At 55.1% G+C, this 27006-nt stretch overlaps 1 pseudogene; it reads left to right on the top strand.

Annotated features, from left to right (window-relative positions):
- The first annotated feature begins 5976 nt into the window (after positions 1 to 5976).
- LOC113960441 lies at positions 5977 to 21663 on the top strand (annotated as a pseudogene).
- The last annotated feature ends 5343 nt before the right edge of the window (positions 21664 to 27006 follow it).

A 27006-nucleotide genomic window follows, 5' to 3' on the forward strand; every position in this document is an offset into this window, starting at 1 on the left:
TTCCAAAGGTTTTCCAAGTCTTCATCCTTGTCTTCCCACTCAAACTTCACGCTAGTGCCATTGGGCAATGGCTGTAAAAGCAAGCACAGTAGTGAGACCCTGGCAGAGTCTGCAGGGCTCATGGCAGGGGATCAAGTCCTTTTCTGGTAACTCAAAGCCAAGTCATAGGTGGAGTTGCTTTCTGAAGAAGATACACTGAGACTACAGGGCCACCAGTTGACCCAGAGCATGACAGTGAATGGCCATAATATCCTGCTTGCAATCTCGGGCTCCGAGGAGATGCTCTGCCACATTTGCATGGCCACACTGCAAGGCAGAGCACTGTGTCAGCAGGGCGGCCTGGAGCGCAGCATGGCCGAGGCCAGCCCAGGTGCCTGGGGGCTCTGCATGGGCAGGCAGCAGGGCACTGAGCTGATGTTCCCTGTCGCGAGGGAAGAGAGGGACGCTCAATATGAGAATCAGCAAACTTCGTTTATTGATCACTACTAACAGCTTAATATACGCTTTATAATTAACTCATACATATTGCAAAAGCTAAGCTCATTATTGGTTCTTGCTTAAATGTTGATTTCACTTTTACTCCCTTCTTTTGTTGACACAGGTGGCTCTCAGTTGCTTTTGTTTTGCTAATCACAATGTCCTGTTTACCAGCCAACTAGCAGGTACAAAAACACTGTAGCCTTGCCATGGCCTTGCTATCTCAGATCTTCTCACGGGCCTAGACAGGCCATGTTCTATACTCTAACAGCTCATCCATAGCTTTAGCTATATCCATATGTCCTTGTCTTGCTAGCCAGCTCTCTACAGTTCCCCTCTAGGCTGGGAGCAGCACGATGGGTCTGGGCTGGCTGGGCCAGCTTTGTCTGCTGCGGGCCCGGACAACCCAGCAGGGCTGGAAAGCTTGGTGGGATGGAGAACCCCTCTCCTTAGGGCTGTCCTGCATCATTCCTTGGTTCTGGGAGCCAGAGAGTCTCAGGCTCCCTCTTCCCCACAGCCAACAAACCCTCAGGCTTTTCAGGGCCAGTACCTGTCTCCTTGTGGAGAGATGCTCAACAGTGTGGCGACTACCTTCCTTGGGAAAAAGTCCGCTAGCAGCAGAAGCAGGGAGTGGAAGCACTCCTGCACTGATTCTCTCTTCATGCTTGGCAGTCTTTCATGCAGGAAGCTCAAAATCTTTGGCACCTGAAGGGGACACAGGAGAGGAGAGTGCTGGCATGGTAGTGCAGCCTCAGCTGCCCTTTCCATACCACTCTGCTGCCTTCAGGTGCCTTCAGGTGCCTGAGACACCTGGGTTTGGCAGGGAGAGTGGAGAGAGGAACAAGGCCTTCTAGGGCTGAAGGGCAGGGCAATCCAGCCACAGGCCACTTACATCCATCAGGAAGAGGCACGGGTGAAATGTAGTCAGCCACGAAATCTCTTCTGCTATGATCCTGCGCCCTCTGTAAAGGTTCCACCCAAATGGTTCAACCCATATACGATTCTCTCCACCTCTTAGTTCATAATTCTCTGCATCTTTCTGCTCCAGGGCTGCAGGGATGATGTGCGTTCTCTCCGAGCCTGTGAGGTATCTTTAGAAGGGCTGCGCCAGGAAGGAGGAGAGCAAAGATGTCACTCCAAGCCTCCTGCTGGTGCTGCTAAGCTGGGCAGTGAGAGCAACCCTGGCCACAGGTGCCCAGCAGTGCCGGCAGCAGTGCCCACAGTCACTAGACGTGGGAGGACGAGAGCAGAGGCTCCTTAGGCTGAGGCAGGAGGGCTGGGCTCATGCTCACGGGGTGCTGGCCCTGCACAGGACCAGGGTTCACTGCTGGGCAGGAGAGCTGCAGCTGCTGCTGGGACACCAGCAGAGTGCCGCCCTCAGATAGTCGCTGCTTGGGGACAGCAGGAACCCTCTCATCAGGGACACTGAGGCCCTGTCAGCCCCACTGATTCCGCGTGCCTTTGCTCACAGGAGTGCCCTGCCGATGTCACAGACAAGAGTCTCAGCAACGGGGGAGCTCATTACCTTGATACAGCACTTTCTTCCAAAAGTCTTGTGGAAGCAGGTGATTTCACCTTCCACATGGCGCACGTATTGTTTTCCCCTTAGCCTGGTCCTGCCTAAAGAGCAGGGCAGACGTGCAAGTCAGGGAGAGCAGCTTTGCCATCAGGTTTTCCAAAGCAGCTCGAGATCTGCTTGCAAGAGGGCAGGCCAGAAGGAGATTGTGGAGGGAGGGGGTCAGAGTGGGCTCCACAAACAGGCAGGGTTGAAGATGGTGAAAGGAGCAGGGAAGGAGAGCAGCAGAGAATAGGTGCAAGACTTGAGGAGAGCACTCCACTTGTACAGCAAAAGAGAGCTGGGATTCTATGGGGAGCAGCCGGAGGGGCAAAGACGGTCAAGTAGAGAAGCAGAGCTGGGAGGTGATGTCTATGTGCAGAGGGACGAAGGCCACCACAATGCCTCTTAGCTTTTTGCTTACAGATGAATTCACTGAGGTGCTCAACAGTCGCCCGACGTCCTGAGAATGGCTGAAGGAGGACAAATCCCAGCAGCTGTCCAAGGAATGGGATCTCGATGACAGTGGAGTCCTTTTTGTTTCAGGCAGTCCCGTGGGAGGGAGGGAGGGAGGGAGGAAGAAGAGAGCAGGGTTGAGGGCAGGTAGCTGGTGCCAGGGCCCCATACCCGAGAGTGTGCCCAGGGCTGGATCCCTGGGGAGTGCAGGCTTTGCAGGACCCTGTGGCCCTGTCTCCTGGAGCCGTCAGTTGGGCAGCAGCCCTGGCAGGGAGAGTGGCAGGGGAGGGGCATGGCCTGGCTGGAGGGTTCCTGGGCCTTATCTGCCATTGGGAATAGCTGTCCAGCCATCTGCACAGCGTGTAAACCCTCTCCATGGCTTCTTCCCACACGGTGACGATATCATATCTGGCAAAGTCCACCAGCAGCTGAGCAAAGAGAAGCTGCTGGTGAGCCCCAGGAGCAGACACCCGCTCCAGCAGCAGCAGCAGAAGCTCAGCTCGGCTCCTGGGCGGGACTTGCACTGTCCCTCAAGGCTTCCTCTGAGCCGGAGCAAAGCCTGGAGCGGGGCTCCTGCCCCTGGGCTCCCTTGTGGGCCAGGCAGGAAGGCAGGTGCCCCTGTCTGTGCTCCAGAAGAGCCTGGTGACACAGGAGGGGGGCACTGTCCCCGCAGCGTGCTCTGCTGCTGTGGCACTTGTCTGGAGGCCACCCACCCAGGAGTGGGCAACCCCTCCCCCACAGGAACAGCCCCGGGACTGCCACTCTTTGCACAGGCCAGACCTGCAAGATGTTCTGCAGCTCCTCGCCCAGTCTGGAGGGAGGAGTGTTCCGCATGATTGCCGTCAGCATGGGGTCCACGGCTCGCAGGGTCTGCAAGGAGGACAGAGAGTGGTGGCAGTGATTCTTCACCCCCAGGAGACACATCTGAGCTCCCGGTGCCAGGGAAGGAGAGCCACCCACGCTGCCCAGGAGAGACCTAGGAGCAGGCAGTCTACTGTGAGCAGACAGCGGATGCCATAGGCCTTTGCATTCCAGCAGAGAGAGATCGGGGAGCAGAAAGAATAAAAACTGGAAGGAGAAAACAGGAGGTGCCTTTTTTTTCCCTGAGGCCTGGTGCGCAAACCACACTCCTACGTTTCTTGGGTTCTGGCCTTCTAAATAAACTTTCTGCATTCTTTCCTCTGCCTTGGCATTTCTGGGGATCCCTGCGTATCTTACTTGACATGCAGGATGGCCAGAGAGCAGCCCAGAGGGACTGGTGGCTCCTGGAGCTCAGCCAGCACTTACCTTATTCCTGAGTGCATATCATCCCATACATGGATGTCCCATTTAGGAAGGAAGAGAACAGATCTGAAGCAGGCTTCTAGGAGCCTTCTCGTTTTGCCCTCCAGCACCTCATTCACTGCACTGCAAAGAGGAAGGGCCCAACTGGACAATGGTGCTGGAGGAAGCGCCTCCAGGCCTTGTGCAGGGGGCAGCAGTCCTCTGGGGAAGGGGTCCCTGGCAGTGATGGGCGGGTACCTCAATCTTTCAATGGCAAAGAGGGTGAGCTTCCGCACTTCTGTGTGCTTCATCTCCTGCTTGCGGTGGTCCATCTGCTCGAGCAGATCCCTTTTGTGGTCGTCCTCGGTACGCTCGTTGATACAGGACTCGGCATCCAGCAGCATCTGCAGAGCACAACGCATCTGGGACCCGGTAGCTGTCAGCACCCAGTGCCACCAGAGCCTAGCCCTCACAGGGTGCCAGTGCCAGGGGGCCTTGCCCCCTTCCCCAGAGCATCAAGTGTCCCCTCACCTGAATTCTCTCGACCACCTCATATCTGCGGCAGAAGTGGACCAAGCACTGGGATGAGCCACTGCCGGTGGTGCTTCTGCACAGGCGCATGACTTTCTGAAGAAAGGTGGTCTTGTGGACTAGATTCTGGCAGCCGGAGGACAGAGAGACAAACAGGGAGCGTGAGAGGGGGGGAAACGTGGTTAGCAAGACTGGAGCCCTGAGGTGCAGTGGCCTGCTGGAGCAGCAGCTCTGCCCAGCCAGCACCCCTCCAGCAGCCCAGCAGCAGAGCCCCTGCCTTAGATGCTGGCACAGCTGCCGTCCAACTGGCCACGCTTACCTCTTTGGGGCTGTCAAGGGCCTGGATGGAGTCTACCACTTCCTGTTCTTCTCTGGATGGGGGAACAAGCTAACATCTAAGAGAGGGATAGAGCAGGGAGGATCATTGCAGGATGCGCTGCAGAGCCCTAACCCTGCTCAGTCCCCTCACTCACCTGTCCCCGTCTGCGGTGGGTTCACCAGGATCCACTGGGAGAGTTCTGCTGCAGACCAGCTTTCCTGGGCAGCACCCTCCTCCGCCCAGGCCACCTCATGGGGCTCTTCTGGAGAGCCGCTTTCCTGAGCAGCACCCTCCCCCGCCCAGGTCACCCAGGGCTTGCTGGGGGGTCTCTGCTCCATCTTACTAGAAAATTACTAGAAGTAGGGAAAGGGGAAGTGGGAAGTTTTATGGAAAACCTATTGCACTAGGGGCCAACAGGGAAAGCCTGGAGCTGTGCTCAGAAGATCCTCGCCAGCTCCGTGCTCCTGTCCTGTCACGTCACTGTCCTGCTGGACAATGGTGCTGGCACTGGGGCTGTGCTGACCACGTGTGCTGAGGTGGGATGTCACAAAGGGCCCCCCTGTGACACACTACCTGATGCCTACCAGTGTTCCAGCGCTCGTGGATGTGGAACCAGCCCCTAGCAACGGGCCCCAACGATGCAGAAAATTATGCTACATTGGCCCCAAAACCTCAAAGCCCACAAATCTTTATTAGTAGACACACTGTTCCAAAAAAATAAAGGAGCATTGGAGGCATAACATTGGGTCGAGTGTTGTTTTTTGTAAAAGAGCAAAAGACTAGGCCCTCCCCAGGAAAAAACTGTCAGCAAAAGCTGTGCAATGCAGCACTGGATTGCATCTGTCGACCAAAAATACTGCAGTCGTTTACCCAGCAACAAATGCCAAACAACACTCACTAATGGAGGTGGTAAGTCTCCCTGAAGGGGAGCTGTTCTTTCTTTCCTAACTCTGCAGATTTCTAGGTTGTCTTGGCTTAGTGCATCCTCCCAGGATCATTGGATCATTTTGGATGGAGAGGCTGACAAGCCCTACTGGAGCCCTAGGGCAGGTGTTGGAAATGGTCGTCCCAGCTTCTCCGTCCCTGCTGGCACTGGCTCTGCAGGGACCTTTCCCATGGCTTGCGCTGGGCCACGGCTGCCCACTGCCAGCAGACCTTGCCCTGCTGCCTGGGGCCCACAGGGCGGGCCAGCCCACCTCTCTCTGTGGCAGTACTCAGCCTTCCAATGTGTACCTTGGCCACGCTCAGGGACTGGTCACTTGTGCAAATGAGCAGCAGGACCAGTGCACTCCACAGAGACGTCTTCAATTGCTTGTTGTTCCTCAGCACTGTTGAGCCCAGGTGGTCTCTGAAGAGGCAGATAAAGGACTCTCGCATGTCGCTGCTCTCCTGGGAGGAAGGAGGAAAGGTGAGTTTTGGAAATAGCGGCCCCCTGCCCACAGTGAAGGGGGTGAGGATGGTGGCTGAGGGAGATGCCCTGGGCTCATATTCCAGAGCAGGGACAAGTTGCACTGGGCTGCAAAGCCCAGAAGCCACCAGAGCCCAGGGGAGCAGAGCCTGCTGCCAGAGCTGCTGACAGGCCTGGGCTGTGGGGTAGCTCTCCCTGCCCAGTGCCCATCTCAGGGCTCACGCTCCCACATCAGCCTTACCATGGCAGGGAAGCACAGGAGGTTCTCCACTTGCTCAAATGGCCCTGGTGAGGGATTGCTCACCTGCCATGGTGGGCACAGAATCCCAGAGTGATGGAATCCCAAAAGAGTTTGGGTTGGAAGGGATCTTTCGAGGCCATCTGGTCCAACCCCCCTGCCATGGGCAGGGGCATCTGCCACCAGACCAGCTTGTTCCAGGCGTCACTCCGAGTGGGGGACACAGGCCAGTGCCTGCTGCCAGCAGCAGGAATCCGGGCAGGGCGAGGATCCCTCGCTTGGCTTTGGGCTCTCCGACAGCCTAGGGGAATGCCATGAGGATGGGAAGCAAAGCCTGGAGCCCTTGGAGGTCCAAAGCCTTAAACATCAGTCCCTCTGGCTCCCAAACCTTCTCCCACATCCCTTTGGCTGCAGCAGGAAGGGCAGCAGGAGGTTTCCTGCCTGCTGTGGGGGCAGTGCTGCAGGGGCCACTCATGTCAGACCCCCCTCTCTGCTGGGGACAGCTTTGCTCTTGGGGGCACTGCTCTGCCCCAGCCCAGGGACACCAGCACTGCCCAGGGGCGGCAGCTTCCCAAGTGGGACCCCTCTGAGCACAGGTCCCCCTACCCCCAGGGACCCATGCCTTTATAAAAACATCTTTAAAATGTATTTACATTGTATGGGCCTATAAAACAACAACAATCTATGAAATGCATTTACAGAACAACAACAAAGCAACACCATAGAAACCATATATAGAATGTATTTACATGAGAAGAATCTTTAGAATAGTGAAAATCTTCTAAGAACAACACTCTATAAATCTTATTTAGAGAACAACATCAAATGTATGCACAGGAGATTCACATCCGTGTCTGGTCTGTCTGCCAGTCCTGGAAGAAAAGCCAGGACAGAACCTGACTGGGGATGGGAACTGGATCTGGCAGGATGCTGGGGGGGGTCTGTGGGGCTGGGAGGGATCTGTGGGGTTGGGGGCATCTGTGGAGCTTTTTTAGTTTACAATTAGGTATTTATCTTTGTTTAAGAAATGGATGCTTTTCCCTAGCATAATTGATACAGAAATAAACTCTATACCAAGCAAATTATCCAAAGACATTAAGGTATTGTGCATATAAGCTGGAAAATAACCCTTGGAGTAATCTGAAGCTGGAGACTGGTGTGGGCTATTCCAAACACAACATCTGGCACGCAAGGTAGACAAAATAGAAAAGCTGACAAGGTCCAGCAAGAGCTGGTGAGCCATGGACTCCTTGCTGCCTAGGTCTGAAAAGCAATAAAAGCCTCCAGACAAGGGGAGTTAATTTCACATGAGCTGTCATTGACAGAAGGGAAAACATTTTCAGTCAGAACAACAGGTCACCGAAGACTTGTTTTTTACAAAATGGAAGGAAAAAAAAGGAAAGAGTGAGGCTGCAGCTCTACACAATCATCATGAGATAGACTAGAAACAAAACTGAGGCAAAGGACTTCAATAAGTGCAGCATTGTTCACACTTATAGTTGTGTTCTGGTTCCAGCAGCTGGGACCAGTTTATCACAATGTGGGTATAATCCAAACTGTGCATCCTTTTAAACCTGCCCAGTGTGTGGCAGGAATTCCTGTCACAGGAAACACCCCAAGCAGTGCAGGAGGAGCCTCCCAAGCAGCAGTTGCAGGGCAGCAGGGACCCGACCTGAGCTGCCTTTGGTGCCCAGGAACTCCCCTCCCACAGCCCCTCTCCTGCCCTGAGGGACCACCAGAACAGGGAGAGCCCCAAGGACTGGACTGGAGGAATTCAACAGACATTTTAGGGCCATTTTATGGACATTTTGCAGGGGTGGTGCATAGACTAAGGGAAGGAGATCTGTGTGTTATAGCAAAGAATGGGAAGGGGGTGGTGGGGGGTGAAGTTGTATTGAGTCGTGTGGGGGCTGGGCATGACGGGACTGGTGTGGAATAAGGGCCGGAATGTGCTGGTTTGGGCCAGGTGGAGTTTATTTTCTTTGCAGGGGCTGGTGTGGGGCTGTGTTTGGGCTTGTGCTGAGCACAGGCTTGAGAACACAGAGGTGGTTTTGTTAGTGCTGAGCTTACCCAGAGCCAAGGCCTTTCCTGCCCCTCGCACAGACACACTGGGGAGGGGCTGGGGGTGTGTGGGAGGCTGGGAGGGGACACAGCCCGGACAGGTTTGGAGTGATGGAGATTGTTTTCCCAAGTCACCATTCCATGGGATAGGGCCCTGCTCTCCTGGAGGTGCTGAACACCTGCCCAACCGTGGCAAGCAGGGAATGTTTTGTTTTGCTCCTGCGTGCAGCTTTTGCTTGTCCTTATTAAAGTGTCTTTATCTCAACCCACGAGTTTTCCAGCTTTTCCCCTCCCAGTTCTCTCCATGGTCCTGCTGGTGGGGGAGTGAGGAGTGGCCATGAGGGGCTTGGGGTGCTGCATAGGGTGAAACCATGACAGCCTTTGTTGGTTTCCAGGGTGGGGCTGGGAGTGTTTGAGATACCGACAGATGTGTCTGGGATGTGCTGCTGAAATTTGCAGCTGCTGGTGCTGTCTGGGGCTCCTTGGTGGCTGGGACTCCATGTGAACTTGAGCTGAAGGGTGAGTCCAGGGTGGAGCAGAGACCCCCCCTGCAGCCCAGGGAGGAGCCCACACCGGAGCAGATTTGCTGGCAGAACTTGTGACCTCGTGGGGGATCCACTCTGGGGCAGCCTGTTCCTGAGGGACTGACCCCATGGAAGGGACCCACACTAGAACAGCCTGTTCCTGAGGGTTTGACCCCATGGGAAGGACTCGGGTTCAAGAAGTCCATGGAGGACTGTCTCCCGTGGGAGGGAGCCAGGCTGGATGGAGCAGAGGAAGGACTGACCCCGTGGAAAGGGACCTCACGCTGGAGCAGAGGAAGGACTCCTCTCCCTGAGGGTGAAGCAGCAGCACAAACATGGGATGAACTGACCATAACCCCCACTCCCATCTCCCTGGGCCACCAGGGTAGGGGGGAAGGGAGGAAATCAGAGATGAAGTGAAGCCCGATGATTTTTTAGGATTTGATTTCCTTCCCGTTCTCCTGCTCTGATTTGGTCAGAAATTCAATCATTTCCCCAGGTCGTGTCTGTTGTGCCCGTGACAGCGGCGGGTGAGTGACCTCTCCCTGCCCTTATCCCAACCCCTCAGCTTTTCCTTCTGTGTTCTGTCCCCTGCCCGGGTGAGGAGGGCAGTGAGGGAGCGGCTTTGGTGGCCCCGGGCCCCCAGGCAGGGCCAGCCCAGCCCAGGAATCCTTGCAAGAATTCCATCGGGCTCCCTCGGAAACGCCGGCGCACGGCGAGTCCGGCTGCGCGGGCAGGCAGCCCCAGAAATACCAACTGGGCACAACAGGACAGGGGGAGGGGGCAGGGGGTGCTTGGGGGAAATCTCCTTCCTCCGAGCTGGCAGGGAGAGGAGGAGGGAGAACCTGGTGCCGAGTAAACGGGAAAGGAGGAGGGATGAGGCTGGAGCTGTGGAAGGCGCTGGGGGCGGCCGGAGGGCAGCCGGGACTTGGTTTTCCACATCTCTGCGGGGAAAGGAAGCCAGTCACTGGTTTCTGGAGCTGTCCCCCGTCCCAGTTTGTTGGGTTTAACACCAAACTGCAGCAAAACCCCGCCCCAGGGCAGCAGCCGGTCCCGGGACACAGCCCCAGCGGGCGGGCGGAGGGCGCGGCTGCGCCCTGATTGGCTGCGGCGGGGGTCAGTAAAGGCGTTGCGCGCGCAGAGCGCCGTGGTGGCTGCCGGGAAGCAACGATGGTGCTGGGTTTGTGCTGCTCTATGAGCTGGCGGGGTCTGCTTGGAGAGCGGGGCTCTGGGGATCCCTTCGGGGGCTGCGAAGAGCGCGGCTGTGGGTGGAAAGGCTGGAGGGCTCGGGAGAGTTTAGCCGAGGGGTTCGGGGGTTCTCGAGGGTCAGAGCGCGGGGCCTGGAGGCTGCGGATGGGGGGGCTGATCGATGCCCTGACTGCACCGCGCAAGCGCGCCGGAGGACTACTCAAGAGGGAACTGCAACTCCCACGAGGCTCTGCGCGATCCGCCATTACTTTTACTACCAACAGCGCCCTTTCCGGCGGACGGACCGACCCCAGGGAAAGGGGATCCCAGTGACCGCCCCCCGTGCCCCAGAGATCCCCCCAACACTCAGCACACAGAGACCCCAAAGGGAGGAGGGCCCGGGGGTCCTCTAAAGCCCAGCAGTGGGGTTCAGGGGGTCCCCCAGGCCCCAGGGGAGGTGTTTTGGGGGTGCCCCCCAAGGTGCGGGGGAGAGATGTAGCAGATCCGAGTAAGGGGATCCCAGTGCCCCCAGTATAGCCCAGTGACCTCCCAGTGACCCTCAGTGCGGACCAGTAACCTCCTCAGTGACCAGCCAGTGTATCCCAGTGACCTACCACTGCCCCCCAGTATGGCCCAGTGATCCTCCAGAGAGCACCCAGTAACCCCCAGTATGGCCCAGTAACCTGCCAGTGTCCCCCCGTGTGTCCTGGTAATCCCCCAGTACATCCCCAGTCCCTTTCAGTGCCGTCCCAGCGTCCCTCAGTAACCCCCCAGTCCCCCCTGGTTCCCCCCAGTGTTTCTCAGTATCCCCCAGTAATCACCCAGTGCCCCCTAAAGCCCCCCAACTGTCCCCAACGTGTCCCCAGATGCCCTTGGCCTTTCTGTGAGCTTGGGGGGGTGTCGTTTTTGGGGTCAGAGGGTCCAGGGGCAGCTCCTGCGGTGAGATGGAGGGTTGGGGACATCAGGGATGGGTTTTGGGGACAGTAGGGAGGGTTTGTGGACGGTGGAATTGGAGGTGTCAAGGGGGGAATTGGGGCCATGAGGAGGCCCTGGGGATGCTGGAGACACCAGGGTTATCTTGAGGTGTTAAGGGGGGAATTAGGGACACCAAAACGGTCTTGGGGACAGTAAGGGGGTCTCAGGATTCACCTGCTTATATTGCAGCCCCTCTTCTCCACCCCCAGGCCCCATTAACCCCTCCCCAATGTCCCCTAACCCCCATTTTCTCTTTAGTCCCCTCCCCCCAAAGATCTCTTTGACTCTCCAATGCTCCCAAGACCTCTTTTAACTTCCCTAAATGCACCAAAAGCCCCCCAAAACCCCCAAATCCCCATCCAACCTCTCCCAGATCCCCCCAAATCTCCCCCAGCCCCCCCTCAAATCCCTTCCAACCCCTCCAAAGAGGGATCACCCAGCACCCTGGGACAGGAACACAGTGGGCTGTACTGGAGGCATTGGGCTGTACTGAGAGGGCACTGGGGGGGGGGGGCTCAGGTGTCCCATGACATCGTGCCCCAGCTCCAGGAGAGATCCGGGGAACAGTGAAGAGGTTCTGATCTGTACTGGTCTTTCCTGGTTTGTACCCCCAATCCCCAAAACCCCTCTCCAGCTCCCCCAGGACCCTCCCAGACCCCAAAGCCCCCCAGGCTCCCCCAGGACCCTGACTTGGTCCTGCTGCCCCTTGAGCATCTGCAGCTCTTGCAGAACCAGGCATTTCATCAGCAAATTTGCAGGTGACACCAAGCTGGGGGGGTGTGTTGATGTGATGGAAGGCAGGAGGGCTCTGCAGAGGGACCTGGCCAAGCTGGATCCATGGGCTGATTGCAAGGGGCTGAGGTTCAAGCAGGCGAAGTGCCGGGTCCTGCCCTTTGACCACAAGAAGCCCTGGCAGCCCCCCCCGGGCTGCGGCCAGAGTGGCTGGAGAGCAGCCAGGCAGAAAGGGAGCTGAGAGTGTGGATTGACAGGAAGCTGAACAGAAGGCAGAGTGTGGCCAGGTGGCCAAAAGGGCCAATGGATCCTGGCCTGGAGCAGGTGCAGAGAAAAGCAACAAGGCTGGAAAAGGAGTGGAGCACAAGTGGTGTGAGGAGAGGCTGAGGGAGCTGGGGTTGTTGAGGCTGGAGAAGAGGAGGTGCAGGGGGAGACCTCCTGACTCTGCAACTCCCTGCCAGGAGGTTGTAGCCAGGTGGAGGTGGGGCTCTTCTGCCAGGAAGCAGCAGTAGGACAAGAGGGTTGGGTCTTCAGCTGTGCCAGGGGAGGTTTAGGTTGGATATTAGGAAGCAATTTTTTCCATAGAGAGTAATCAGGCATTGGAATGGGCTGGTCAGGGAGGGGGTGGAGTCAGCGTCCCTGGAGGTGTTGAAGGTGAGACTGGATGTGGCATCAGTGCCATGGTCTGGGAAGCATGGCAGGGTTGGATCAAGGGTTGGACTTGATGATCTTGGAGGTCTTTTCCAACCTGGCTGATTCTGTGATTCCCATTCCTATGGCAGCACATGCTTGAGGCTCTATCCACAGGGTGATAGAGATGTCTGTCCATATATATCTCCAAGGTTAGTCTGTAAATGTGTGGTGTTAGAAAAGCAGACCAAGTTGTGGGCTGGTTGTAGAAGGAGAAAAAGCCCAGAGGCCAGTGCAAGCAGGCATCCTTCAGCTTGCACATCATGTCCCCTCCCTGCAGGTTCATGTCCTAGAGCTCAGGCCCTGAGGTGAGCCTGAGAAGTGGCCTGGAGGTGAGCCCTGAGGTGAGTCTGAGAATAAGTGCAAGGCAGAGGTGCTGCTGAGGAAAGAGGACCCCGTGGTAGGGAAGTGATGAAGCTGTGAGTACCCAGTCCCGATTAAGGTGAGGGGTGGGTCAGGCTCGTTAGCCGATCATAGGGGAGGCTATATAAGAGCCTCCAGGAGCATGAGCGAGCTTTGCTCACTCACCCCACAGGAGCAGACTAACAGGGGTGTGGCACAGCAATTTCAAGGCATTTCAAGCAGGCAGGGCTCAACCAGCTCCCACTTCTCGTAGGTGAGTGTGATTTTTAAAGCTAGCAATGGTTTCCAGAAAAACAAAAGCCATTACTGCTGTTAATACTAGGAGTGTGTCTGCTCAGACACTCCCCTCGAAGAAGGATGCAGCTACCCAGGTCTCTGGGTGTGCTGAGTGTCTGAGCCTGATGTTGGTACTGGAGGATGGTGTAGGAGGTAGCTGTGTACGATGCGAGCAGGTGAGTGACTTGCTGTGCCTGGTAGCAGAACTTAAGGAAGAGGTAGAGAGATTAAGGTGCATTAGGGAGAGTGAAAAGGAAATTGACTGGTGGAGTCAAACCCTTTTGAACCCTAAGGAAGTCAAACAGGAGATGGCGAAGCCCTGCCCCTCCTGCCATAAGGCAGATGGAGCAGACCAAATTGATGGGGGGGAATGGAAACAGGTCCCTAATGGGAGAGGTAAAAGAACTCTCTCTCGACCCCCATCACCCCCCAGGGTGCCCTTGAAGAATAGATATGAGTCCCTGGACTCAGACAGTCAGGTAGAGGAGAGCCAAGAAGATCTCTTTGGAGAGCCTCCTGGTTCGGCCCTGTCTAATAGACGGATTACAACCACAGGTATAAAGAAAAAAAGAAGCGTAGTTGTAGTCGGTGACTCCCTTCTGAGGGGAACTGAGGGCCCTATTTGTCGCCCAGACCCATCCCAGAGACAAGTATGCTGCCTTCCTGGGGCCAGGGTGAGGGATATTAGTAAGAGACTTCCTGAGTTAATTCAGCCCTCAGACTATTATCCACTGGTAGTAATCCAGGCTGGCAGTGAGGACATTAATCGAAGAAGTGCCAGGATAATTAAAAAAGACTTCAAAGCACTGGGTCGGTCAGTTCAGGGGACAGGAGCACAGGTGATATTTGCCTCAGTTCCTGTACTATCTGAGATGGATGAGGAGTTAAATAAAGAGTGGAGTAAAAAAGCCCAACTCCTCAACAGATGGCTAAAGGATTGGTGCCACCGTCAAAATTATGGTTTCTTTGACCATGGGGCAAACTCCATGGTACCTAGTTTCTTAAAATCAGATGGGATTCATCTTTCTAGGAAGAAAAAGAGGGCTGTAGCCCATAAGTTAGCGAGGCTGATCAGGAGGGCTTTAAACTAGGTTTGAAGAGGGAAGGGGTTGAAACCAGGCTCTCCAGTGATCAGCCTAATGATGGAAAGCCTGAGTTAAGAATTAAATCAACAGCCCACCTTAAGTGCATGTACACTAATGAACACAGTATGGGCAACAAACAAGAGGAGCTGGAAGCCATTGTGCAGCAGGAAAGCTATGATGTAGTCGCCATCACAGAAACGTGGTGGGATGACTCGCGTGACTGGAGTGTTGCCATGGATGGCTACACGCTCTTCAGAAAGAACAGGCAGGGTAGGAGAGGTGGAGGGGTGGCTTTATATGTTAGAAAGTCTCTTGACTCTGTTGAACTTGAGATCAGCAATGATAAGGTTGAGTGCCTGTGGACCAGAATCAGGGGGAAGACCAACAAGGCCGACATCATCATAGGTGTCTGTTACAGACCGCCCTACCAGGATGACGAAGGGGATGAAATATTCTACAAGCAGCTGGCGGATGTCTCGAAATCGTCAACCCTTGTCCTTGTGGGTGACTTTAACCTGCCGGATATCTGCTGGGAGCTCAATACTGCAGAGAAGAGGCAGTCTAGGAAATTCCTGGAGTGTATAGAGGACAATTTCCTCCATCAACTGGTAAATGAACCTACCAGGGGTAAGGCCCCACTAGACCTGCTGTTTACAAACAGAGAGGGGCTGATGGGAGATGTAGCGGTTGAAGGCCGCCTGGGAAATAGTGACCATGAAATAATAGAATTTTCAATACTCAGAGATTCAAGGAGAAACAACAATAAAACCTCTACGCTGGACTTCCGGAGGGCAGATTTTGACCTATTCAGAAGTCTAGTCCAGAGCATACCCTGGGAAACAACCCTTGAAAACAAGGGGGTCCAGGAGGGATGGATGTGCTTCAAGCAGGAAGTTTTGAGTGCACAGGAACAGACCGTACCGGTGTGCCGAAAGGCAAGCCGGCGGGGAAGACAACCAACTTGGTTAAACAGGGAGATTCTGAAGGAAATCAGGGATAAAAAGAGAGTTTACTGACTGTGGAAGAAAGGGCTGGCTACTTACGAAGAATTCAGGAAGACAGCTAGATCATGCAGAAAGAAAATCAGGGATACAAAAGCGCAATTTGAAGTTAAATTAGCCACTTCTGTTAGGGATAACAAAAAGTCCATCTATAAATACATTAATAACAAAAGGAGGAGCAAAGAAAACCTCCATTCTTTGAGGGACTTGGAGGGAAACATAGTTAATAGAGGTGAGGAGAAGGCCGAGGTACTTAACACCTACTTTGCCTCAGTTTTTACCAGTAGGACAGGTGGCCCTCAAGGCAACTGGCCTCTGGAGCTGGTAGACAGAGATAGGAAACCAAATAGTCCCCTTGTATTCCAGGAGGAAATAGTTAGTGACTTACTGAGTCATCTGGATCCTCACAAGTCTATGGGACCAGATGGGATCCATCCTAGGGTAATGAGGGAGCTGGCAGAAGAGCTTGCCAAGCCGCTCTCCATCATCTTCCAACAATCCTGGCTCACTGGGGAGGTCCCATATGACTGGAAGTTGGCAAATATCACCCCAATCCATAAAAAAGGCTGCAAGGCTGACCCTGGTAACTACAGGCCTGTCAACCTGACCTCGGTGCCTGGCAGAGTTATGGAGCAGATTATCCTGTGTGAAATCACACAGCAGCTAGAGGATGGACAAGGGATCAGACCCAACCAACATGGGTTTAGGAGGGGCAGATCCTGTTTGACCAACCTGATCTCCTTTTACGATCAGGTGACCCACCTGGTGGATGAGGGAAAGGCTGTGGATGTGGTCTATCTGGACTTCAGCAAAGCCTTTGACACTGTCTCCCATAGCATACCCCTGGAAAAGCTGGCAACCCACGACTTGGACAGGGGCACTCTGTGCTGGGTCAGGAACTGACTCGAGGGCCGGGCCCAGAGAGTGCTGGTGAACGGAACTGCATCCAGTTGGCGACCGGTCACCAGTGGTGTCCCCCAGGGGTCAGTGCTGGGCCCAGTCCTTTTTAACATCTTTATCGATGATTTAGATGAGGGGATTGAGTCCATCATCAGCAAATTTGCAGATGACACCAAGTTGGGAGGGAGTGTCGACCTGCCGGAAGGCAGGAGGGCTCTGCAGAGGGATCTGGATAGACTGGAGAGATGGGCTGACTCCAATGGAATGAAGTTCAACAAGGCCAAGTGCCGAGTCCTGCACTTTGGCCACAACAACCCCCTGCAGCACTACAGGCTGGGGACAGAGTGGCTGGAGAGCAACCAGGCGGAAAGGGACCTGGGAGTGCTGATTGACAGGAGGCTGAACATGAGCCAGCAGTGTGCCCAGGTGACCAAGAAGGCCAATGGCATCCTGGCCTGCATCAAGAACAGTGTGGCCAGCAGGAGCAGGGAAGTGATCCTTCCCCTGTACTCTGCATTGGTGAGACCACACCTTGAGTATTGTGTTCAACTCTGGGCCCCTCAGTTCAGGAAGGATATTGAGGTGCTGGAACGGGTCCAGAGAAAAGCAATGAAGCTGGTGAAGGGACTTGAGCACAAGTCCTATGAGGAGAGGCTGAGGGAACTGGGGTTGTTTAGTCTGGAGAAGAGAAGGCTTAGAGGCGACCTCATCACTCTCTTCAACTACCTGAAGGGAGTTTATAGCCAGGTGAGGGTTGGTCTCTTCTCCCAGGCAACCAACAATAGGACAAGGGGACATGGGCTCAAGCTCTGCCAGGGGAGGTTTAGGTTAGATGTTAGGAAGAAATTCTTTACAGAGAGGGTTATCAGGCATTGGAACAGCCTACCCAGAGAGGTGGTGGATTCACCATCCCTGGAGATTTTTTAAAAGAGATTGGATGTGGCCCTTAGTGCCATGATATAGTAGTTGGAGTTGGATCAGAGGTTGGACTTGATGATCTTGGAGGTCTTTTCCAATCCAATCTATTCTATGATTCTATGATTCTCCATCCCCTGTGTGCCAGGTGAACTGGGGCTTTACTGCAGAGATGCGGGCGCTGATTTGAGCGACTCCAAGTGCTGAGATGGTGGGCACCCAGGAACACAAACTCTGCCTGGCCACAGAGCTTGCATAGAGCGGCAGAGACAACCCTGGCAGTGTGGGGGGCCAGGTTGTGCCTGTGCCTTCCCCTGCAGGCCCTGGCTGTCCCTGCTGGGCCCCTGTCATCCCCATCAAGTCCCTGCCCGTCCCTCCTTGGGCTGAACTCCCCCCAGGAACTGCCGTGGAACTGAAGCTGCTACCATCCCCCCCCTGCAACTGCTGCCACAGCCAAGGGAGCAGCAAAGGCAGGGCCAGGAGCAGCAAAGGCAGGGCCAGGAGCAGAGGTAGCAGCAGGGGAGCTCTGGGGGGTCGTGAAGGTCTTGCCTGGGGATGCAAAGAGGCACTAGGCACGAGGCCAAGGCTGTCCTAAGCAGACCCAGCCCTCAATTCCCCCCAGCTAACGCCGACTGCCTGGGGGGCGTTGGAGGGACCCCCAGCCCCTGTGCCCCACACTCAACTGGCAGAGAGAGAGCCAAGGGACAGGGCCACGGGCAGGGCCACAGGTGAGGGACAGCCAGGGACATTGCAGGGACATGGTGAGGGCACAACCTGTGGCAGCAGAGCTGCCCAGGGCCGGGGGCAACCGAAGGTGTTTGTACCAACCCCTGCTGGGGCCGAGCAGAGCAGGAGGCCTCTTGCAGACCCCTGGAGTGGCCTCCCACTTGCCAACCCCGCCCTGGTGGGGTGACACTGTCCCCTCCCTACAGGACACTCCCCCAGAAATCTTCCGGGGGGCCTTTTGTGTATATTCCTGGTTGCTGATTCCTGCTGGGGACCTGAGGGCCCCTCTGCAATCCCATCCATGGGGCACAATCTCCTCACTGCAGACTTTGCAGGGAATTTTGTGCTCGCAACCTATGTCCTGACCCCCTGCGCTTCCCACAGGGTATTTGGGATGAGTTCCCCCTTCCCGGGCACCCATGGGATGGGGGAGAAGGCGCTTGTTTTCCTGCTGTTGCTGTTGCTACTCCGCCCCTCTCCCTACCCTTCCTGCACCTGTCGGGTGAGCGGAGCGGCTACAATGGGAAAGGGGCGAGAGAAGTGACCCAGGAACCTGAAAAGGGGGAAGCGGAGAAAGGGAAACCTGGGCAGTGGGTACCCCTGGGATCCCCGGGACAACAGAGTGGAGAATCTGGAGAGGGGGAATATCTGGGAACGCGGCACCCCGAAGGCGAGAGTCAGAGGAGAAGGTACCCTTGGGTCCGCAACACTTCCAGCATCCCTAAATGGGACCCCCAGCATCCCAGACAGGGGAGACCCTCTGAACCCCAAAGGGGAGAGACCAGACAGGGGGAACTTCTGGGAGAGATTTTTTGAGCTAATCTTGATGTTTTGGAGTATTTTTTTGCTGAATCTCACATTTTTGCAGTTTGGGGGACAGGAGTCTTCTTGATATTTCTACATGGTTTTTTGCCTGAATCTCAGTGGTTTGGGTTTTTATGGACTGAATCTTGGTGTTTTGGAGGTTTTTATGGCCACAGGATGCTTGGTGAGTTCTAGAGATGGACTTGGGCAGGAGGAACCCCCAAGCCAATGCACTCAACCCTTGTTTTCCCCTCCATCAGGATTTCTCCTTCCCAAAGTTTGGGCGGATGGAGGAGGAGGCTGCGAGGAAGAGGAAGATGCCGCGGGCCCTCCAGGCAGGTGAGAAGGAAGTCTATGGCCCTTTGGACCGGTCTTGGGCCGCCTCTGGCAACCAAGCATGGCCCCCGGCTGCAGGACAACCCCGCTGCCGCCGCCGTCCTGCTGGGGCCGGAGTTGGGGGGATGTCCTTGGCCTTCCCTCTGGACCGCAGGCAAATCCCCTCCCTGTCCTTCTTGCTTCCTGCCCCAGGCCCCGAGCTGAGGATGGAGAGCACGGAGGACAAATCCCCCCAGGAGAACCCGGTGGGAGAGGTTGGTTTGAAGGGCTCCACAGCACAGGAAGGCAGTGGGGAGGAAATAGCCCGGAGATCCCCCTGCAGGAGGGGCTCCAAAGCCAACCCAGGGTGCTCTGAGGAGGAAAGACCCAGCCTGTGTGGGGAAGGCGGCTGGAGCTTGAGCCAGAACTCTGACCTGGTGGTCCCTGAGCAGCCTCCCAGCAGGGAGAAGCCCTTAAGGTGCATGGAATGTGGGAAGAGCTTCAGGATGAGCACCCACCTGCTCAGCCACCAGCACATCCACAGTGGGGAACAGCCCTACTCGTGTGGGGATTGTGGGAAGAGCTTCAGTCACAGCTCCAGCCTCCGCAAACACGGTCGCATCCACACTGGGGAACTGCCCTACACGTGTGGGGAATGTGGGAAGAGCTTCAGGGACAGCTCCCACCTGATCCGACACCAGAGCATCCACACCAGGGAACAGCCCAGGAAAGGGGTTGGAGACGGGGGCAAAGGGGAGGGGGGAGAGCGGGAGCGGGGTTGCTGTAGTGGATGGCTTGGTGTCCCCATGCCTTGATCCCAGGAGAGCGGGGGAGGCTGGAGAGAGGGGTAACTGCGAGAGCCCCGTGAGCCTGGAGAGGGGGGAGCTCGGGCCCCCTGTGCCAAACCAGCGGTCGGGGCCATGCTGTTGGTGCCAAATTGCCCCTGATCAGGCTGAATCCAGAACCCACCCACGTGTCAGGGGGCCCGATCCGTTCCCTGCTCTCATTGCCCTGGCGAAACCTCTAGTGTCTCCCCGCCTGTGGGGCTGTTTGGTTGCCTTGGGCACAGCCAACCCTTGTGCAGGGCTGTGCCCTTGGGGGCTGTTGGGGGTGGGCGGGAGGTGTTTTTTGGGGGTGCCAGGTTGGGTTGGCGGCAGAACCCCGGCGGTGGGTGGGGGGATGCAGGTCCCCACCCGCAGTGGGGGTTGGTGTTGCTGGGTCAGGCCCCGCTGGCTCCATTGTCAACCCGGTACCAGCGGCGGGGACACAGCGGTTTCGGACCCCCTGGGAGTGCCAGGGGTGGGTGTGGAACCCAGGAGCTGCGGAGTGTGGAGGGTGGTGCGGGGTGATGCTGGAACTGGGGGACCCCTGGCAGCCTGGAGGGGTGAGCACGGAGAGGGAGGAGCCCTGGGACCTCCAGGGGCCTGAAACAGGGACATGGAGAAGGGGAAGCCTGGACAGTGGGGTTCCCTGGGACAACAGAGTGGAGAACCTGGAGACGGGGAATGACTGGGAACGCGGCACCCCAAAGATGGGAGTCAGAGGAGAAGGGAACTTTGGGACCCCCAACACTCCCAGCATCCCTAAGTGGGACCCCCAGCATCCCAGGCAGGGGAGACCCTCCAAACCCCAGAGGGGAGAGATCAGAGAGGGGAATCTTCTGGGAGAGATTTTTTGGGCTGAATCTTTATATTTTGTAGTATTTTTTTGCTGAATCTCAGCTTTTTGCAGTTTGGGGCGAGGTTCATCTCGCTATTTCTGAGGAGTTTTTTGCCTGAACATCTGTGATTTGGGCTTTTATGGGCTGAATGTTGATGTTTTGGAGGTTTTTATGGTCACAGGATGCCCAGTGAGCTCTAGAGATGGACTTGGGCAGGAGGAACCCCCAAGCCAATGCACTCAGCCCTTGTTTTCCCCCCCATCAGGATTTCTCCTTCCCAAAGTTTGGGCGGATGGAGGAGGAGGCTGCGAGGAAGAAGATGCCGCGGGCCCCCCAGGCAGGTGAGGAGGAAGTCTAAGACCCTTTGGGCCAGTCTTGGGCTGCCTCTGGCAGCCGAGCATGACCCCCGGCTGCAGGACAACCTCGCTGCCGCCGCTGTCCTGCTGGGGCCGGAGTTGGGGGGATGTCCTTGGCCTTCCCTCTGGACCGGAGGCAAATCCCCTCCCTGTCCTTCTTGCTTCCTGTCCCAGGCCCTGAGCTGAGGAAGGAGAGCATGGAGGAAAAATCTCCCCGGCAGAACCTGGTGGGAGAGGCCGTTTTGAAGGGCTCCACGGCGCAGGAAGGCAGTGGGGAGGAAAAGGGCCGGAGATCCCCCTGCAGGAGGGGCTCCAAAGCCAACCCAGGGTGCTCTGAGGAGGAAAGAGCCGGCCTGTGCTGGGAAGGTGGCCGGAGCTTGAGCCAGAGCCCTGACCTGGTGGTCCCTGAGCAGCCTCCCAGCAGGGAGAAGCCCTTCAGGTGCTTGGAATGTGGGAAGAGCTTCAGGAGGAGCACCAACCTGCTCTGACACCAGCACATCCACAGTGGGGAATGGCCCTACACATGTGGGGAATGTGGGAAGGGCTTCAGTCACAGCTCCAGCCTCCGCAAACACGGTCGCATCCACACTGGGGAACGGCCCTACAAGTGCTTGGAATGTGGGAAGAGGTTTCGGACCAGCTCAGATCTTTTCAGGCATGAGCCGACACACACGGATGAGAGGCCCTTCCACTGTTCTGACTGCGGGAAGGGCTTCAACCGGAACTCCACCCTCGTCACCCACCAATGCATCCACACCAGGGAGAGGCCCTACAAGTGTGGGGAGTGTAGGAAGAGCTTCACCGACAGCTCTAATTTCACCAGACTCCAACAGACCCACCGGTAAGGGAAGCCCTATGATTGCCCCGACTGCTGGAAGAGCTTCAACTACTGCTTCCACCTGGAATGAACCCCCTGATGCTGAGGCAACCCCTGGAGTCCAGTGACTGTCAGTCCATCCCTTTCCACCAGAAAGGGCCAGTCCCTTTTCACAGGGGCAGGTTCTTCCAACAGAACCTTTCTTGGGGTGTGTGTGGAGATTCCTGCCTTGGCTGGGGACTCCCCAATATCAGTCCTGGAGGTTGAGAGCAGAGATCTCCCCACCAGTGTTGGTCTGGGGGAGTTCCATCCATCTCTAATTTAGAATTACTAGTTTTGTGCCAGCTTGAGTAGAATTGCTTCAACAATTGCTTTAGTGTAGAGCACTCTCCTATCTTATCCTGTACTCCTGGTAGTTTTAGTGTTTGTATTGTGCAGTAAATAATTCTGATGAAGATCTTTTGTCTGATCATTTGGAACCCTAAATAATTCATTTCAATCAATAGATCTGATTTGCCATCATTAAAACCTGGGGGACAAAAGTGTTTTAGTCACACCTCTGTAATTCCTGTAAATTGAAACTGTTGTCATAATCCAAGGCTGCAATTGGATCCAGCAGCTCCCAGCACCCCACAGTAAGTTGGGAGCTCAGGGGGGCCACCCCCCTTTCCCAAAACCTTGTGGCCTAAAGACCCCTATGGGACTGTCGGACCCACCAGACCACCCTCCCTTTTTCACCCTTCTCCCTTTTCCTCCTACTTTTCCAGGGTCCCCTCAATCTCCAGCCAAACCAGGATCACTTTTAGGGTCCCAAACCCCACTTTTTTCCCCCCTCTTCCATTCCTTCCAAATCATTCCCCACTCCTCAGCCCCCTCATGCTCAGTTTGGGGGTCCCACTCTCCCTGTTTTCCCCACTCTTCTGACCTCTCCCACTGCTTTCCCATTATCCCCCAAACTTCAGAGCCCTTCCCCCTTCCACTTTTGAGTGGTCCCACTCCCCTCCCACTCACTTTGGGTTCCCACCACCCCTTTATCCCCTCTGACCTCCCTTTTCCCACCAACCTCCCCCTTCCCACCCCCTGCTCACCTGAGAACTCCTCGCCTGCAGCTGGGGGGGCTCCCAGCACTGCCAGTGCCCAGAGGAGTCCCCCCGAAAAGGGGTTGGTTGGGGTCCTGAGTGGGCTTTGAGTGTTTTTGGGGGTTCTTGAGAGGCTGTGGGGACGTTTTGGGGGATTCCCAGCACATTTTGTGGGTGCTGGGTGCTTTTTTGAGGGGTAGGTGCCCTCCCAAAGCCCCCCTAGAGCAGGTTGACACAGGGGGACACAGGGGGGTCCCCATTCCCAATCCATCCCGGGGCCAGTTCTGCCCCCCCCAAACTGGGCTCTACCCCTCGGGGTCTTTCCAAGCCCCTCCCACCACTGCCCCCCAATAACTGGGACTGGGGAGAACTGGGAAGCTTTACTGGGATCACTGGGAGCAGCCGGGCAGAGGCAGAGTTATAGCAGGGGAGGGGGGACACACGACCCCTCCAAAATCTTTGCGGGGACGGGGAGGGTCCAGGCTGGGCCCAAGGTCCCGGGGAGGGGCTGCGGCCACTGCTGGCTCAGGAGCTCTGTGGGGAGAGGAAAGGGAGTGACACCAGGGTGGGGGGACAGGGGGGACACCAGAATACACCGAGACCCGGACTGGATCCAGCGGGACCAGAACTAGGGCAACAGGGATCATACCGGGAGCAACTGGGCCCCTACTGGGGTCATACTGGGATCATACTGGGAGTGACTGCAATAATCCTTGGAGCGTGTGAGAGGGACTGCAGCCATACTGGGGATGAGTGGGATCAAACTGGCTTCATACTGAAAGTGTCTGGAAGTCACTGGTATCATACTAGTGGCAACTGTGATTGTATTGGGATCATACTGGACCAGATTAGGATCATACTCGGAGCAACTGGTTCTATGCTAGGAGCAACTGGGAGCTACTAGGATCCCACTGGGAGGAACTGGAAACAACTGAGACCATGCTGGGCACAACTGGGATCATATTGGGAGCAACTGGGCCCACAGTGAAGGTGGCTGGGGTCATACTGGGAGTGACCTGAGGAGCATTCTGAGGACAGTTGGGACTATGTTGGTGCAACTGGGATATACTGGGAACAAGTGGGATCATACTGGAGGTGACTGGGATCATACTGGGAGCGACTAGGATCACACTGGGGGTGACTGGGAGTGGCTGTGAGCAACTGGGATCATGCTGGAAGCTACTGGGAGCAACTGGGAGTGAGTGGGACCACACTGTGGACAACTTGGATATAGTGGGAGAGACCAAGAGTGACTGGGATCATACTGGGACTGACTGGGAGCATACTGGGAGTGACTGGGAGCATGCTGAGGTCGACTGGGATATACTGGGAGTGACAGGGATCCTACTGGGAGGGACTGGAACTCTAGTGGGGTTACTGGGAGCAAGCGGGACCCTGCTGGGGGCAAATGGCTTTATACTGGGAGTGACAGAGAATGTCTGGGTTCATCCTGGGTGTGACTGCCACCATATAGGGTGTCGCTGGGATAATACTGGAGTCATACTGGGAGGGACTGGAACTACAGTGGGGTGACTGGGAGCAACTGGGACCATGCAGGGGGTAACTTGGATCCTACTTGGAGAAACTGGGATCATACTGGGACTGACTGGGAGCATGCTAGAGGCAACTGGGATATACAGGGAGTGGCTGGGAGTGACTGGGATCATTCTGGGAGTGACAGGAACCATAGTAGGGGTGAAGGGGAGCAACTGGAACCACGCTGGGGGCAACTGGTATCATACTGGGAGCAGCTGGGTCCCTACTGGGGTCCTACCGGGGTCTTACTGGGAGTGGCTGCAATAATACTGGGAGTGTGTGAGAGGGACTGCAGCCATACTGGGGATGAGTGGGATCAAACTGGCTTCATACTGGAAGTGTCTGGAAGTTACTGGGATCATACTGGGGGTGACTGGACTCATACTGGGATCATACTGGGAGCAACTGGGACCATGCAGGGCGCAAATGGCATCCTCCTGGGAGTGACTGGGAGTGACTGGGACCATACTGGACTCAGACTTGGAGTCCCTGAGAGTGAAAGGAACCATCCTGGGGGAGTGACTGGGAGCAACTGGGACCACCTTGGGGGCAATTGGGATCCTATGGGGAGTGACTGGGATCATAGTGGGAGTGACTGTAAGGGAACAGGATCAAAGTGGGAGTGACTGGAACTATGCAGGGGGGAACTGGGAGCCGGTGGGACCATGCTGGAAGCCAACTGGGAACATACTTGGAGCAACTGGGATCATGCTGGAAGCAACTGGGAGTAACTATGAGTGACAAGGTGCATGTTGGAGACAACTGGCATAAACTGGGAGTGACTGGGATCATACTGATGGAAACTGGAACCATCCTGGGGCAAGTGGAAGTAACTGGGTATGACTATGAGCATGCTGAGGGCAACTGGGATATACTGAGAGTGTCTGCAACCATACTGGGGGTGACTGGGACCACACTGGGAGCGACTTGCACCATGCTGGGGGCATCTGGGAGCAACTGGGAGTGACTGGATCTGCAATGGGGCAACTGAGATTGACTGAGACCATGCTGAGGGAAGACTGGGATCATAGTCAGATTGACTGGATCTATGCTGGAGGCAACTGGGAGAAACTGGGGGCAACTGCAATCGTACTGGGACCATACTGGGATCAGACCAGGATCATACTGGGAGCTACTGGGACCCTGCTGGGGACAACTGGGAGCAACTGGGATCACACCGGGAGGAACTGGGAGCAACTGGGACCATGCTGGGCACAACTGGGATCATATTGGGAGCAACTGGGCCCACAGTGAAGGTGGTTGGGGTCATACTGGGAGTGACTGGGAGCATTCTGAGGGCAACTGGGACCATGTTGGCACAACTCATCACTGGTTGCCAAAGTCATCATATACGTAAAATAAACCTGAAACTCTGCTTTTCAGTTAACCTGCTGTCTTGCAGTCAAATTATCAGACAATGCAATTACAAACAACTAGAAGAGGATCAAAACTGCATTCAGCAGGTGTTTTTGTTAAAAAATCCTAAAATTTCCTGGTGTTGCCAATCAAAACAACTGTTTAAATTACACTTTTATGAATCCCAAAAATCCAATGGGATTGAACAAGCTCTTGGTAGAAGACAACCTGCTGGCATATCTAAATTGTCTTTTGATTTGCTGCAACATTAGAAAACGGACAGTAACTTGGAACTGGCAAAATCAGCATGAAAAATCTAATAGACTAATATGGGAGTTGGTTGTTGTGAGGAAAATAAAAGTTTCCTTGTCTTCAACTGATATTGCCAAAATGACAAATTTAAGTATCAACAACAGTATCTCAGATGTATTTTGGAGTTCAAGATATCCATCAAAGTGTTTACTGACAACAATGGGAACGCTAATCCTGATTTTCAATCAGATAGTTTATTCATTGTTCTAACCAAACATACTTGGAGTTATGTGTGGCCTTAATAGTGCTAAAAAGCAATACAGATTCTCTGCCAGTAAAATAAAGGACTGGGAAAAACACTATGACCACTTCTCTCCCCATAGCACCCAGTGGCATACACAAGAGACCCATGTGTAGGCTTGTGTAGGTTGCACTGACAAATATTAATTAGGTATTTTACTTAGAGAGTCTCTTCACTGGGTAGCAAAATAAATCTCCTGGGAGGAAAATTGTGATTTTCCACAGAAATTTTTGTTGTCGGGTTCCAATGACAATGCCTAATTAACATCCATTTATATCCCAACCATTACTGACCTTTCACTGGACTTTGTTAACTACTGAGAGAAATATTCAAGACCTCTGTGTTCTTTTTTCACCTTTTAAAATTAGTTTACAACAGAAGGAGCTGCAAAAACATCCTACAGTTTTCTTCTAAAACTTTAAAGTCAAAAAAGACTATGAAGTTACAAGACAAATCTTAAAACTTTTTCTTCATCTTCTTTTCAGGCAGGCCAAGATTACAACAGTTGTAAAGTGTTCTGCCGTGTGTTTCCTCATCATTTCTTACTTGGTCATCTTGACCTTGTTTATCTGTCTGTCTGCACACACCTTTGGCAGCAACCCTACAGCCCAAAAGAGACAGAATGCTCTTCATCAGCAGAATTCATCTCAAGAGGGAATTGCCCTCCCACCTTCTGTATTGGACAGAGAGACTGGTTTTCTTGCTCCTGCCCCTGCCTTGCCACAACTTGGCATGGTGTACAAGTTTCGAGCTGGCTTCCCGCCAAGTCCCCCGAAACTCGACAACGAGGACCCGCCTCCCAGAGAGGGAAAAGAGGGAAAAAAAACTAAGCAGCCAAAGCTATAGC

The sequence above is a fragment of the Corapipo altera genome, unplaced genomic scaffold (genome assembly GCF_003945725.1).
Source record: "Corapipo altera isolate COAL_440 unplaced genomic scaffold, ASM394572v1 60638, whole genome shotgun sequence".
In the NCBI taxonomy this organism is placed as follows: domain Eukaryota; kingdom Metazoa; phylum Chordata; class Aves; order Passeriformes; family Pipridae; genus Corapipo; species Corapipo altera.